The sequence below is a fragment of the Entelurus aequoreus genome, linkage group LG09, assembly GCF_033978785.1.
Source record: "Entelurus aequoreus isolate RoL-2023_Sb linkage group LG09, RoL_Eaeq_v1.1, whole genome shotgun sequence".
Classification (NCBI taxonomy): Eukaryota; Metazoa; Chordata; class Actinopteri; order Syngnathiformes; family Syngnathidae; genus Entelurus; species Entelurus aequoreus.
This window is the reverse complement of record NC_084739.1, coordinates 22,195,838-22,208,700: the sequence shown is the minus strand read 5'-3', so window position 1 is coordinate 22,208,700 and position 12,863 is coordinate 22,195,838. Positions and strand designations below refer to the sequence as shown.

At 41.1% G+C, this 12,863-nt stretch overlaps 1 protein-coding gene and 1 long non-coding RNA gene across 4 annotated transcripts in view; one reads left to right on the top strand and one right to left on the bottom strand.

Annotated features, from left to right (window-relative positions):
• LOC133657247 (uncharacterized) overlaps positions 1-2,639 on the bottom strand; it is a 66,754-nt gene extending 64,115 nt beyond the window's left edge. The window contains exon 1 of the long non-coding RNA XR_009827245.1: positions 2,511-2,639. This is a non-coding gene — a long non-coding RNA (uncharacterized LOC133657247). The remainder of the gene's footprint in view (positions 1-2,510) is intronic.
• The window catches only part of slc35f3b (solute carrier family 35 member F3b), a 166,002-nt gene that overhangs the window by 38,252 nt on the left and 114,887 nt on the right, over positions 1-12,863 (top strand). The gene's annotated exons all lie outside the window — the stretch shown is intronic.

Genomic DNA, 12,863 nt, shown 5'->3' with positions numbered 1-12,863 from the left:
CGCTCTAGACCAATGTTTTTCAACCTTTTTTGAGCCAAGGCACATTTTTTGCTTTTTTTTTTTCAGCAGAAATCATTAAAAAACAAAACTCAGTTGACAGAAAAAGTCGCAATTGTTGGATATGACTTTAAACCATAACCAAGCATGCATCAATATAGCTCTTGTCTCAAAGTAGGTGTACTGTCACGACCTGTCACATCACACCCTGACTTAATTGGAGTTTTGTGCTGTTTTCCTGTGTGTAGTGTTTTAGTTCCTGTCTTGCGCTCCTATTTTGGTGGCTTTTTCTCTTGTTGGTATTTTCCTGTAGCAGTTTCATGTCTTTCTTTGAGCGATATTTCCCGCATCTACTTTGTTTTAACAATCAAAACATTTTCAGTTGTTTTTATCCTTCTTTGTGGGGACATTGTTGATTGTCATGTTCGGATGTACATTGTGGACGCCGTCTTTGCTCCACAGTAAGTCTTTGCTGTCGTCCAGCATTCTGTTTTTTTTTTACTTTGAAGCCAGTTGAGTTTTAGTTTAGCTCTGAATAGCCTTCCCTAAGCTTCAATGCCTTTTCTTAGGGGCACTCACCTTTTGTTTATTTTTGGTTTAAGCATTAGACACCTTTTTACCTGCACACTGCCTCCCGCTGTTTCCGACATCTACAAAGCTATTAGCTACCGGCTGCCACCTACTGATATGGAAGAGTATTACATGGTTACTCTACCGAGCTCTAGACAGCACCGACACTCAACAACAACACATCATTTGCAGACTATAATTATTGGGTTGCAAAAAATATTTTTAACCCAAATAGGTGAAACTAGATAATCTCCCACGGCACACCAGACTGTATCTCACGGCACACTAGTGTGCCGCTGCACAGTGGTTGGCATCTAGTTTACATCCGGGTTCGGCAGCACTGTTTTCAGTAATCAAAGTTTTATTTTCGGTGGTCAAGTTTTCGGTACATCACTTGTCAATAGTGCGCAAATAATAGGCTACATATATACAGTATATCCATTCAAACTGGATTTAATGACAGTTTTTCCCATGTTTGCAAACACACCATCCGTGCCTGAACGGTGATTGGCGGAGAATGAGGAAGTGTTGTTGTGTGTCCGGCGGGAAAGCGCGGACGCACAGAGACGAAAGTGTGTACACGGGAAGTAAAACCTGTTGGAATTTTGCCATTTGTTGTCATAAGATTGGTAATAAAAGTTAAAAATAGTGTCGGACTTGGTGTAATTTCTTCTTGGAGCTACAATATATTATCCATTCATCCATCCATTTTCTAAAGCTTGTCCCTTACGAGGTAGCGGGGGGTGCTGGAGCCTATCCCAGCTGCACACGGGCGGTAGGCGGGGTACACCCTGGACAAGTCGCCACCTCATCGCCGGGCCACCACAGATAGACAAACAACATTCACACTCACATTCACACACTAGGGCCAATTTAGTGTTGCCCAGAGGGAACCCACGCAGTCACGGGCAGAACATGCAAACTCCACACAGAAAGATCCCGATCCCAGGATCGAACCCAGGACCTTCATATTGTGAGGCACCCGTACTAACCCCAGGATCCACCGTGCTGCCCACAATATATTATATTACTTTAATTTGTTTCCAAGTAAAAAAACAAACAAACTTATTTTAAAGGTGTGGTAGTAATAAAAATGCTGTGGCGGTGCGCCACATTTAATTACATTAACCCTGGACCTGCTATATTTGAGAAGCATCGACTTGTCCAGGGTGTATCCTGCCTTCCGCTCGAGTGCATCTGGGATAGGCTGCAGCACCCCCGTCACCCCGAGAGGCACAAGCGGTAGAAAATAGATGGATTGATGATTGATTCTCAAACTACAAAGTACCAAAGGTCAGAGTCGTGTATAGGGACAGTATGTATAGGGGTCACCAAGGACGTGTGCGGTTGTGCCTGGAAGCATGCAATTGCAGTCTTTCTGACGTTGTTTTATACAAACCAAAATAATAAGTCTAAATGTAGTTCTAAACATACTCCAGCTCATAAACCTACAACAAAACATGCTTATGTATAATTGTGGGACACTTTTGCGGCTGTATTTAATGCACTCCGTGTGCTATGAATTTTTATACATTTCCCACAATGCATTGCTTTTAGCCATATTAGAAAGCTTTGTTTGTAAACTCGCTCATTGCTGCTGATAACATTTACGGGAAAAAGTATGACTTTTGTGTGAAGTATGTCAACTGTGGTGGCTGCCTCCAATGTATTGTTTGTAATCACTGCGCTGCATGTCTGTGCTTTTACTTTTGTTTTTCTTAGGTTTTGCTGTGTTGAGTCTGCATAGCTTCCTGATTTTATTGTCACCATACTTGAAGACTGAACTATGCTGCTTTTTACTGCAACATGTATTAGTTTGGTTTGGATTATTGGTGACACATGCTGAATAGGTGCAATTTTGGGGAAAAAAAGTTTTCTCAAACAAAGTGTTACTGAGTGTGATGTACAGTTCAAGTCTCCCTTGTCTATGTATGCTTGCTTACCTCAAACAAGTTACTGTTGTCATTCATTAGCACTCCCGCCTTCCTGGCTAACTTTACATCATTTTCTTCGATGCAATTTAAATACTTCCCGCATTTTTTGGCACAACAGGGCATGTTTACAAGACAAATAACTAATCTTCAATTACAAGTAATGTCCAATGAGGAAGTGGTGTACAATTTGGCGCCTTGTAGTCACGTGATGGTTTTTGACCAATCAGATTTGACACCGACTTGCCAATACCCTCTCTGTAAGGTGGCACGCTGGCTCCATCTAGTGGTGCGCACTGCTCATGAACACCATTTTATTTATTTGAAATATAAACATGAAATATGTATGAAAAAAAATCATACCAATACAAATGTACAAACCAACCAAGGTGAAATTTCCATTGCTGGATTAGTGTTTAACTGAGCTGCAAATAAGAGACATGTTGGAAACTGACAATCACAAGCTTTGGTAGTAAAAACAGTAGGCCTTAGCACAGTCCTGGGCAATTATTTTGACTCGGGGACCAAATTTAGAGAAAAAAATGTGTCTGGGGTCCGGTATATCTATTTTTAGGAACACTAATACAAAACCTCACAATAAAGTCTGATTGAATGCTAAAAACGTTATGACAGACCGCCTTAAAAAACATAATGGAATTTAAAATTTTCTATGAACGATAAAACACTGAATATTGACAACATATGAACGTCACACCCCCTTTCGATCGACATATTTTACAATCAAGTGAAACGTAACAAAAATGCAACAGACAGTGAAATATGAACGCGAAGGGTACAAAATAAACCCACCTAAAATCTGATATTTGCTGAATTTCCCCTAGGGATCAATAAAGTACTTTATAGTCTATTATATTCTATTCTATATATCACTAAGCTTTAGAACTTTGTTGTGAAAATCTCCTTCCGCGTCTGTGGAAACGCTTCCCGCCCACACTGCTTGGTGCCTCGTCTGAGCTGCTGTGACGTAGATTACCATAGTAACTAGTTAGATTACCATAGTAACTAATTAGATGACCATAGTAACTAATTAGATGACCATAGTAACTAGTAAATCATCCATAAGCGCAGATTCCAAGCATTGAAATACTTTGTATAGTTGAAGACTTACGGTCATTAGAAAACATCATCATAATGGCAGCTACACTTTCCATCTTAAAGATCTAAAAAAAATATTTGGGAATGTCCGGCGGGCCAGATTGAAAAGCTTAACGGGCCGCATGTGGCCCCCGGGCCTTAATTTGCCCAGGTCTGCCTTAGCAACATCTTTTTAAGGTGGTACTTGGTGTAAAGAGGGCCGCCCCTCCCAAAACGTACGTTTTGCACAAAAAGTGCATGAAAAGGGGTCAATTCTGTTTCTGTTTCTGTTTAGTCTTTATTTGAAGGGACAATGCACATAAACATTAAGCTCAAAGACAGATATGTTGTGCACCAGATTACAGCTAAATAGCTCATTTCCATCTGCAGTCCCTGGCTACCTAAATTAAAGAGATACAAATAACATGCAATACAATTATAAGAATAAAATTATACTATAGCATGTAATCAAATTAAGAAAAGTCATATAATGCCCTTTCATTGACACCTTGCGATGAGGTGGCGACTTGTCCAGGGTGTACCCCGCCTTTCGCCCGATTGTAGCTGAGATAGGCTCCAGCGCCCCCCGCGACCCCGAAGGGAATAAGCGGTAGAAAATGGATGGATGGATACTTATTATACAATACAACCACACCTCATTTACGTCACCACACATAGACAATACATGCTCTTGTTCACATCTGTCATCATTTGTAAAACACAACCATGATTTTAACACACACACCTCACAGCTTACAATAAAATGTTCTCGTGCATAAATATAATACACATTGAGGTGACATGTCAAACCTAGTGTCCACCTCAGTGACCGTGTGAGCAGCTTTGATTGCTCCAAAGCCACTTTTTAACTTCAATTGTGAATGAAGAGTAATCAGTTAGACTTTTCAAGTTTGTTGTGAGGTCGTTCCATTCCTTTATTGCTTTATATGAAAAGGCTGATTGTGCAAAAGAGGTTTTACATCTGGGTACGCTACATCGCCCCCTGGTGGAGGCTCGTGTGTTTCTAGTTGTCACAGCAGATGTAAACTGGACAAAGTGCTTAAGTGGCTCTGGTGCAGTGTTATTTAGGATTCCATGGGCCATTCGTATTGATGCTAATCTTTGGATGTTAGCAAAATTTAACAATCTATATTTTTGGAGAACTAAACAGTGATGGTGGTGTAGTGGTTTTCGGTCAAGGATTTTGAGCGATTGTTTGTGCAAGGATTCCATTGGCCTCAGTGTCATTTTGCTTGCCTGGGACCAACAGTGTGTGTGGAGTTTGTATGTTCTCCCCGTGACTGCGTGGGTTCCCTCCGGGTACTCCGGCTTCCTCCCACCTCCAAAGACATGCACCTGGGGATAGGCTGATTGGCAACACTATATTGGCCCTAGTGTGTGAATGTGAGTGTGAATGTTGTCCGTCTATCTGTGTTGGCCCTGCGATGAGGTGGCGACTTGTCCAGGGTGTACCCCGCCTTCCGCCCAAATGCAGCTGAGATAAGCTCCATCAACCCCCGTAAGGGACAAGCGGTAGAAAATGGATGGATGGATGGAAAAGTTGTGTAGTGACTTGTATTGTTCCAAAGTAATATTATGACAACAATATCACAATAGGGCAAAAAGGGGGAAGTGATGTGACTGATCTATCCATCCATCCATTTTCTACCGCTTGTCCCTTTCAGGGTCACGGGGGGCGCTGGAGCCTATCTCAGCTGCATTTGGGCGGAAGGCGGGGTACACCCTGGACAAGTTGTCACCTCATCGCAGGGCCACAGACAACATTCACACACTAGGGCCAATTTTTAGTGTTGCCAATCAACCTATGCCCAGGTGCATGTCTTCGGAGGTGGGAGGAAACCGGAGGAAGCAACCCACAGATAACATGCAAACTCCACACAGAAGGATCCCGAGCGCAGGATCAAACCCCGGACCTTCGTATTGTGAGGCAGATGCACTAACCCCTCTGCCACCATGCTGAGAGTGGATATATTCACATTTAAAGAGCAACTGCTGTGTGTTCTACAATAATGTATTTGTTTATATACTTGTGTAACTATTTCTACATTACATTTCTGCTGCGCCACTTTTCTTTGATTTATCATCACTTGTCTTTCACTTCTTGATCACTTTCTCAGCAAGAATATGATCATAGAAATGCCTTTGTTTCACTAAAATAACCTTTGCATATTATAAAGGACACATGCAAGTGATTTGTGAGTTGTACTGTGACTCGACAGCAGAGGGAGCTAGTGGCATTTACAGTATTGATGGATGGATGAATAAATACTGTATATTTGACAATTCAGAAGCATGACCAAAAGGGACAAGCGGTAGAAAAATGGATGGCTGGATGGACTGTTGACAGTGTGAGCAGTGCACTAGTAGGTCAAATGCATTGAGGGGTTATAGTTTGATCAAGTAAGTTCAATTGGAGAGGCTGGATGATGCTTATTCTTGCAGGAGAGCACTCTCTCATGTGGAGTGTGACTCTTAAGACCTGCCATCAAGTGTTCCAGCTTGACACCATTTAACAGCTGCCTCTGGACTTTATGGGTCAATTGAAAAGCTGCAGTCTGTGTAAAGGTGCGACAAGATAATTGTTCTTTATAAAGCAGGCTGCACATTTATGCAAATGACCCAACTTCAGGCAAATCTATTTATTAGGAGCAATTGGACACAGAATATTTTAGGGGTTTGTATCAGTGTTAATTTTGAGAGCTGTTTTTGATTAAGTTTTAGTTATAGTCTTTTGACAAAAAATAGTCATATTTTAGTCATCTAAATTAGTTTAGTTTTATTCCAGTTTTAGTCGACGAAATTCCGAAACATTTTAACTCGATTAAAATTACAGTATAGTAAGTATAGCGGACAACGTATTTTTGAAGTTTTCTTGAAAGCACTTTTATTAATTATTATTGCAGAGCGTCTCAAAAACTAATTTTACAACAAGACCTGCACTCCATGAATATTTCAATAAGTACAATTTACACTAAACCTTATTGTGTGTTATTGTTTATTTGCTTCTTTTTTTTTTTTCCAAAAGTTGAATAATACATGACTAAAATGGTCACTTGAAGAAACAAACTAGTTTTATTCCACAAAACCCAAAACCAGTGAAGTTGGCACGTTGTGTAATTCATAAAGAAAAACAGAATACAATGAGTTGCAAATCCTTTTCAACTTATATTAAATTAAGATATTTAATTTTCGAACTGAGAAACTTAATTTATTTTTGCAAATAATCATTAACTTAGAATTTAATGGCAGCAACACATTGCAAAAATGTTGTCACAGGGGCATTTTTATCACTGTGTTACATGGCCTTTCCTTTTAACAACACTCAGTAAATGTTTGGGAACTGAGGAGACCAATTTTTGAAGCTTTTCAGGTAGAATGATTTCCCAATTTTGCTTGATGTACAGCTTAAGTTGTTCAACAGTCTGGGGTCTCCGTTGTGGTATTTTAGGCTTCATATTGCGCCACACATTTTCAATGGGAGACAGGTCTGGGGCCGTACTTATCAAGCTTCTTAGAGTGCCATTTTACACTTAAGTCCTGAGAATTTGCGAAATTTAGTCCTACTCTCAAACTTAAGAATAAAAGCTTTTTATCAACGTTCTTAAGTCTAAGAATCACTCCTACGCTCCACGATATTTAAGAGACCTTCAGAGGTGTCTTAAGTGGTTAGGAGTTGCCAGCAGGGGAAGGCACTGAGGCGAGAGAGACGTGCGCGAACGTTCAGGGAACGGAACAATGTTTGTTTTTTTTTGATGACGAGCAGCTGATCAAACGGTATCGTTTAGACAGAGCGGATATTATTTTTGTCACAGATTTAACACTTTTCGATTCCTTGTTGATTTCTGCATGTGTCTGCAGTGGGCTAGTATATATAGAGCCACCCACACCAGTTTCAAATTAGTTGCCTAATTAATGAATTGGAAAGAAAATGTTATGACAGTAGCGTATGTGTGTGGCCGTGAGGTGAGTGACGTCAGTGAGTGTGTGGGCGATAGAAGAGAGGGAGCGGTAGCGTGAGTGCCAGCGGGGACTAGTTTGTTTTGTATTATTTTGTAGTTTATTGTCAAAATATACACTCCCATTGTCCACTTAAATATTTCCAAGATATTTCTTTATTCTTAGACAACGGATTCCCTTCCGTGATTGGTCATTTCTATGGACACAGAAATGACGTCACCTAAAATTCCGTTTACGGCACATAGTAATGTCGTAATTCAGCTCTGAGTGTGACACTTAAGATTCAGTCCTACACTTCGCTGAAAGTGTGAGTAAGACGCTTGATAACTAACTTTTAAGTGCAGCTTTCAGCGAATAATTTATTTACTCTTAAGTCAACTCTTAGCAGACTTCTTAGGAGTAATTCTAAGAAGCTTGATAAGTACGGCCCCTGGACTACAGGCAGGCCAGTCTAGTACCCGCACTCTGTTACTCCGAAGCCATATTGTCCCGTGTGTGCGGGAGCCAAAGTACGGCCCTGGCCACTCGGATAGCCCAACCCAAAACAGCAGGTGCGGTGCTCAGGGAGCAAGGGACCACCGGCCCCACGAAGCCAGGCCGGTCAGCGACAGGAATCCCAGAGTTGGGCCTACCGTGCTGCCCGGGAGGGCCAAGGGCAGGCCATAGACAGACGTGCCCAGCATAGGACAAGGCACAGGAGAAGCAGGAGACAGCCAGCCACCAAGCCAGCGAAAGACCCCACCCCACGCGGGCAGAAAGACGGGACGCCTCGACCCGAGGGGCCCAGAGACTCACCGCAGCCGGACGAAAAGACCGTCTCTGCCCCACCAGCAACTGAGCTCCCACTAACCCAACCTCCCCCAGGCCGCCTCACCCAAGTCGGCCACCGCAGGGCCACCCAGCACGGGGCCATGGGAACCACCCACCCCACCTGCAGGGACCGCAACAATGGAGATGGAAAATCGGATCCTCCCCCTGAAAGAAGAGAGAAAAAAAAGGAAAAAAATCACAGACACGCTGACACACAAGGTCACTACCCCAGCAGCTGGCCGACTTGCACCCAGCTGCCACAATAGACGCGGGGACTAGACCCAGCAGGCTTTTTTTGGGGGCGGCATAGCTCGGTTGGTAGAGCGGCCGTGCCAGCAACTTCAGGGTTGCAGGTTCGATCTCCGCTTCCGCCATCCTAGTCACTGCTGTTGTGTCCCTGGGCAAGACACTTTACCCACCTGCTCCCAGTGCCACCCACACTGGTTTCAATGTAACTTAGATATTGGGTTTCACAATGTAAAGCGCTTTGAGTCACTTGAGAAAAGCACAATATAAATATAATTCACTTCACTTTTTTTCCATTAAAGAAACTACACTTAAAGATAAGAAGCAACACAAATATGTAAAAAATACAACACATCTGAAGAATTTAGGGCTGTCAAAGTTAACGCATTAATCACAAAAATGATCACATTAATCATGAAATACGCAGATTAATCACTCAATTTATTTTGAGTACATAGATGCTCCTTTACCTTAACCTTTTTACAGTGTTTTTTAGACTGAATTACTGAAAATGAAAAAAAAAAAAACGGTGCCAACTTTTTTATCTCCAGTAAAATTTTGGCAACTGAGCTGCCAATTTTTATTTAGGTAAAATCGACTGCCTTTTTTTTTTTTTTTTTTTTTTACAGCGTAAATAATACTGTTTTGAGAAAATAAATAGCATAAATTTCAAGTAAAAGATAAAAACATGTCCCAGTATGAGATTCTAATAATCGTGATTAATCAATAAGCAAAAGTGTGAATTATCTGATTAAAAAATGTAATCGTTTGACAGCACTAATTATTTTAATAATACATTTGTTTTGGTAAAGTCTAATTCGAGAAAGCGGGGAGAGGCAACACATTTTCCAGCATTTAGATACTTTAAATTTATTTGATATATTGTATGTAATAAATATGCATTCACATCGATGTGCAGGGAACTTAGCCTAATACATTTTTACAGTTTATGTTATCGTACGTTATATACATTTTATTTTATTTACGCAAATGGAACGGATTGGCTGTAATGCTCCTATCATATGAATCATATCAATGCACAGCAAAGTGTTCCCTGTGCAAACATAGACTTGGTATTGTCAACATTCCAATCCTGGCTTAAAGTGTTCTTGTATTCTTTTTTACATATTTCACAAGCGCACAATAATGGCTGTGTACCGACGCTTCCCATCCAATCTGATGGCGCTTGAGAGGTGCTGCAAAGAGGAATGTGCAAAACTGCCCAAAGATATGTGTGCCAAGCTTGTGGCCTCGTATTCAAAACGACTTGAGGCTGTAATTGCTGCCAAAGGTGCATCAACAAAGTATTGATCAAAGGCTGTGACTACTTATGTACATTTGATTTATTGTTGTTGTTTTTTAAATACATTTGCTAAAATATCCACCAAAAAAAACTTCACATTGTCTCTTTGGGCTATTGTGTGTAGAATTTTGAGGACAAAGAATGTATTCAATTTTGCCATAAGGCTATATAACACAACAAAATGTGGGAAAATTGCAGCGCTATGAATACACTTTATTTCTTTTGGTAAAATCTACCTGTCATGGTTGCACACTCTGATTGGCTGCAACATTAGCTACACATGCGTAATCTCATGATATATTGAAAAACAATCCAGTTTCATTCATTAAAGAAGGTCCAAACTACAACCACAATTATAAACGTACTGTCCAATTTAACACCTGACAGTGTCAATCAGAAGTTGGCTTGTTTAACACTTGTGCAAGCTTAAAATTCACCATACACACATACTCTTAGAACCCAAATAAGACCTGCTCATAAAAGTGTCATAAGTCAGCAATACGTTTATTTATTTTTTACTTTCAACACTTAAAACATTTTAACGACTTTAGCTCTATCTATTAACATAACTGGGTTTCTTTAAATTTCCTTTTTGTTAAAAATAACTCTGGGATGGAAAAATGAAACATATTTAGTTGTTTTTTTTTAAGTTGCAGAGTGGAGTATTTGAAGTTGGGTAATAGTTTGAATAGGTCAATAATTCATAACAACAATGATTTTGATAAAGTAGTCAAACGTGTAATTTTTTTTACAGTGCCTGAGTTTAAATGAAAGAACAAGCTGGTTAGGACTTGGTTAAGTTAATTGAGATCACAGAAGTATTTTTTATATATATATATATATATATATATATATATATATATATATATATATATATATATATATATATATATATATATATATATATATATATATATATATATATATATATATATATATATATATATATATATATATATATATCTACCATGTTATATATAACTGCCAAAGATAATTTGCATTGCATTTCAGTGGTTTTATTGGCAGTTGAAATAATTGAATCTCTTCAAAGCTCTGAGATGTGTATGCTCATTGTATTCTGGCGCTATCTGGTGGTTACACCAAAACAATATATTATTGTTTTTAAACAGGCAAGAACCAGATTCATTTGTTTATTTTCGGAAAGAGCATCGTATACTTTTTATATCCTGCCTGGAGAATCTGTGGTGGGCTCTCCTATTTCTGGGGCTGAGGTTGCTGAGGTAGTTAAAAAGCTCCTCGGTGGCAAGGCCCCGGGGGTGGATGAGATCCGCCCGGAGTTCCTTAAGGCTCTGGATGCTGTGGAGCTGTCTTGGTTGACAAGACTCTGCAACATCGCGTGGACATCGGGGGCGGTACCTCTGGATTGGCAGACCGGGGTGGAGGTTCCTCTCTTTAAGAAGGGGAACCAGAGGGTGTGTTCCAACTATCGTGGGATCACACTCCTCAGCCTTCCCGGTAAGGTCTATTCAGGTGTACTGCAGAGGAGGTTACGCCGGATAGTTGAACCTCAGATCCAGGAGGAACAGTGTGGTTTTCGTCCTGGTCGTGGAACTGTGGACCAGCTCTATACTCTCGGCAGGGTCCTTGAGGGTGCATGGGAGTTTGCCCAACCAGTCTACATGTGCTTTGTGGACTTGGAGAAGGCATTCGACCGTGTCCCTCGGGAAGTCCTGTGGGGAGTGCTCAGAGAGTATGGGGTATCGGACTGTCTGATTGTGGCGGTCCGCTCCCTGTATGATCAGTGCCAGAGCTTGGTCCGCATTGCCGGCAGTAAGTCAGACCCGTTTCCAGTGATGGTTGGACTCCTGCCCCAAGTGGAGGAGTTCAAGTACCTCGGAGTCTTGTTCACGAGTGAGGGAAGAGTGGCTCGTGAGATCGACAGGTGGATCGGTGCGGCGTCTTCAGTAATGTGGAGGCTGTATCGATCCGTTGTGGAGAAGAAGGAGCTAAGCCGGAAGGCAAAGCTCTCAATTTACCGGTCGATCTACGTTCCCATCCTCACCTATGGTCATGAGCTTTGGGTTATGACCGAAAGGACAAGATCACGGGTACAAGCGGCCGAAATGAGTTTCCTCCGCCGGGTGGCGGGGCTCTCCCTTAGAGATAGGGTGAGAAGCTCTGTCATCTGGGAGGAGCTCAGAGTAAAGCCGCTGCTCCTCCACATTGAGAGGAGCCAGATGAGGTGGTTCGGGTATCTGCTCAGGATGCCACCCGAACGCCTCCCTAGAGAGGTGTTTAGGGCACGTTCGACCGGCAGGAGGCCACGGGGAAGACCCAGGACACGTTGGGAAGACTCGGAATCCCCCGGGAGGAACTGGACAAAGTGGCTGGGGAGAGGGAAGTCTGGGCTTCTCTACTTAGGCTGCTGCCCCCGCGAACCAACCTTGGATAAGCGGAAGAAAATGGATGGATATATATATATATATATATATATATATATATATATATATATATATATATATATATATATATATACAGTATATATATATATTTATACAGTATATATATATATATATATATATATATATATATATATATATATATATATATATATATATATATATATATATATATATATATATATATATATAAAGGGAGGTTCAAGGGTTTATATGGTGATGGTAGAATGATGGAGCTAATGAAGTGGCTGCAGAGTAGAAGTTGTGAACAAGTGAGAAATCAATACACAGCTCGGTCACCCTGGAGCTCTGTAATTTAACTAAGACGCAAAGATGCGTTTTTTTGCCAACTGTTACCTCACCCCCAACCCCACTGAAGCCATTAATCCAGTAAACTGCTGTTGGTTGCTCTATCTGGACAGCCGCTTGCCTCTTCAGATGAGCTGTGTTTGCTCCAAGGATGCATTGGAAAGTTAATTTAACTTGACTGCTGAGGTCCTTGAAACAAGTATT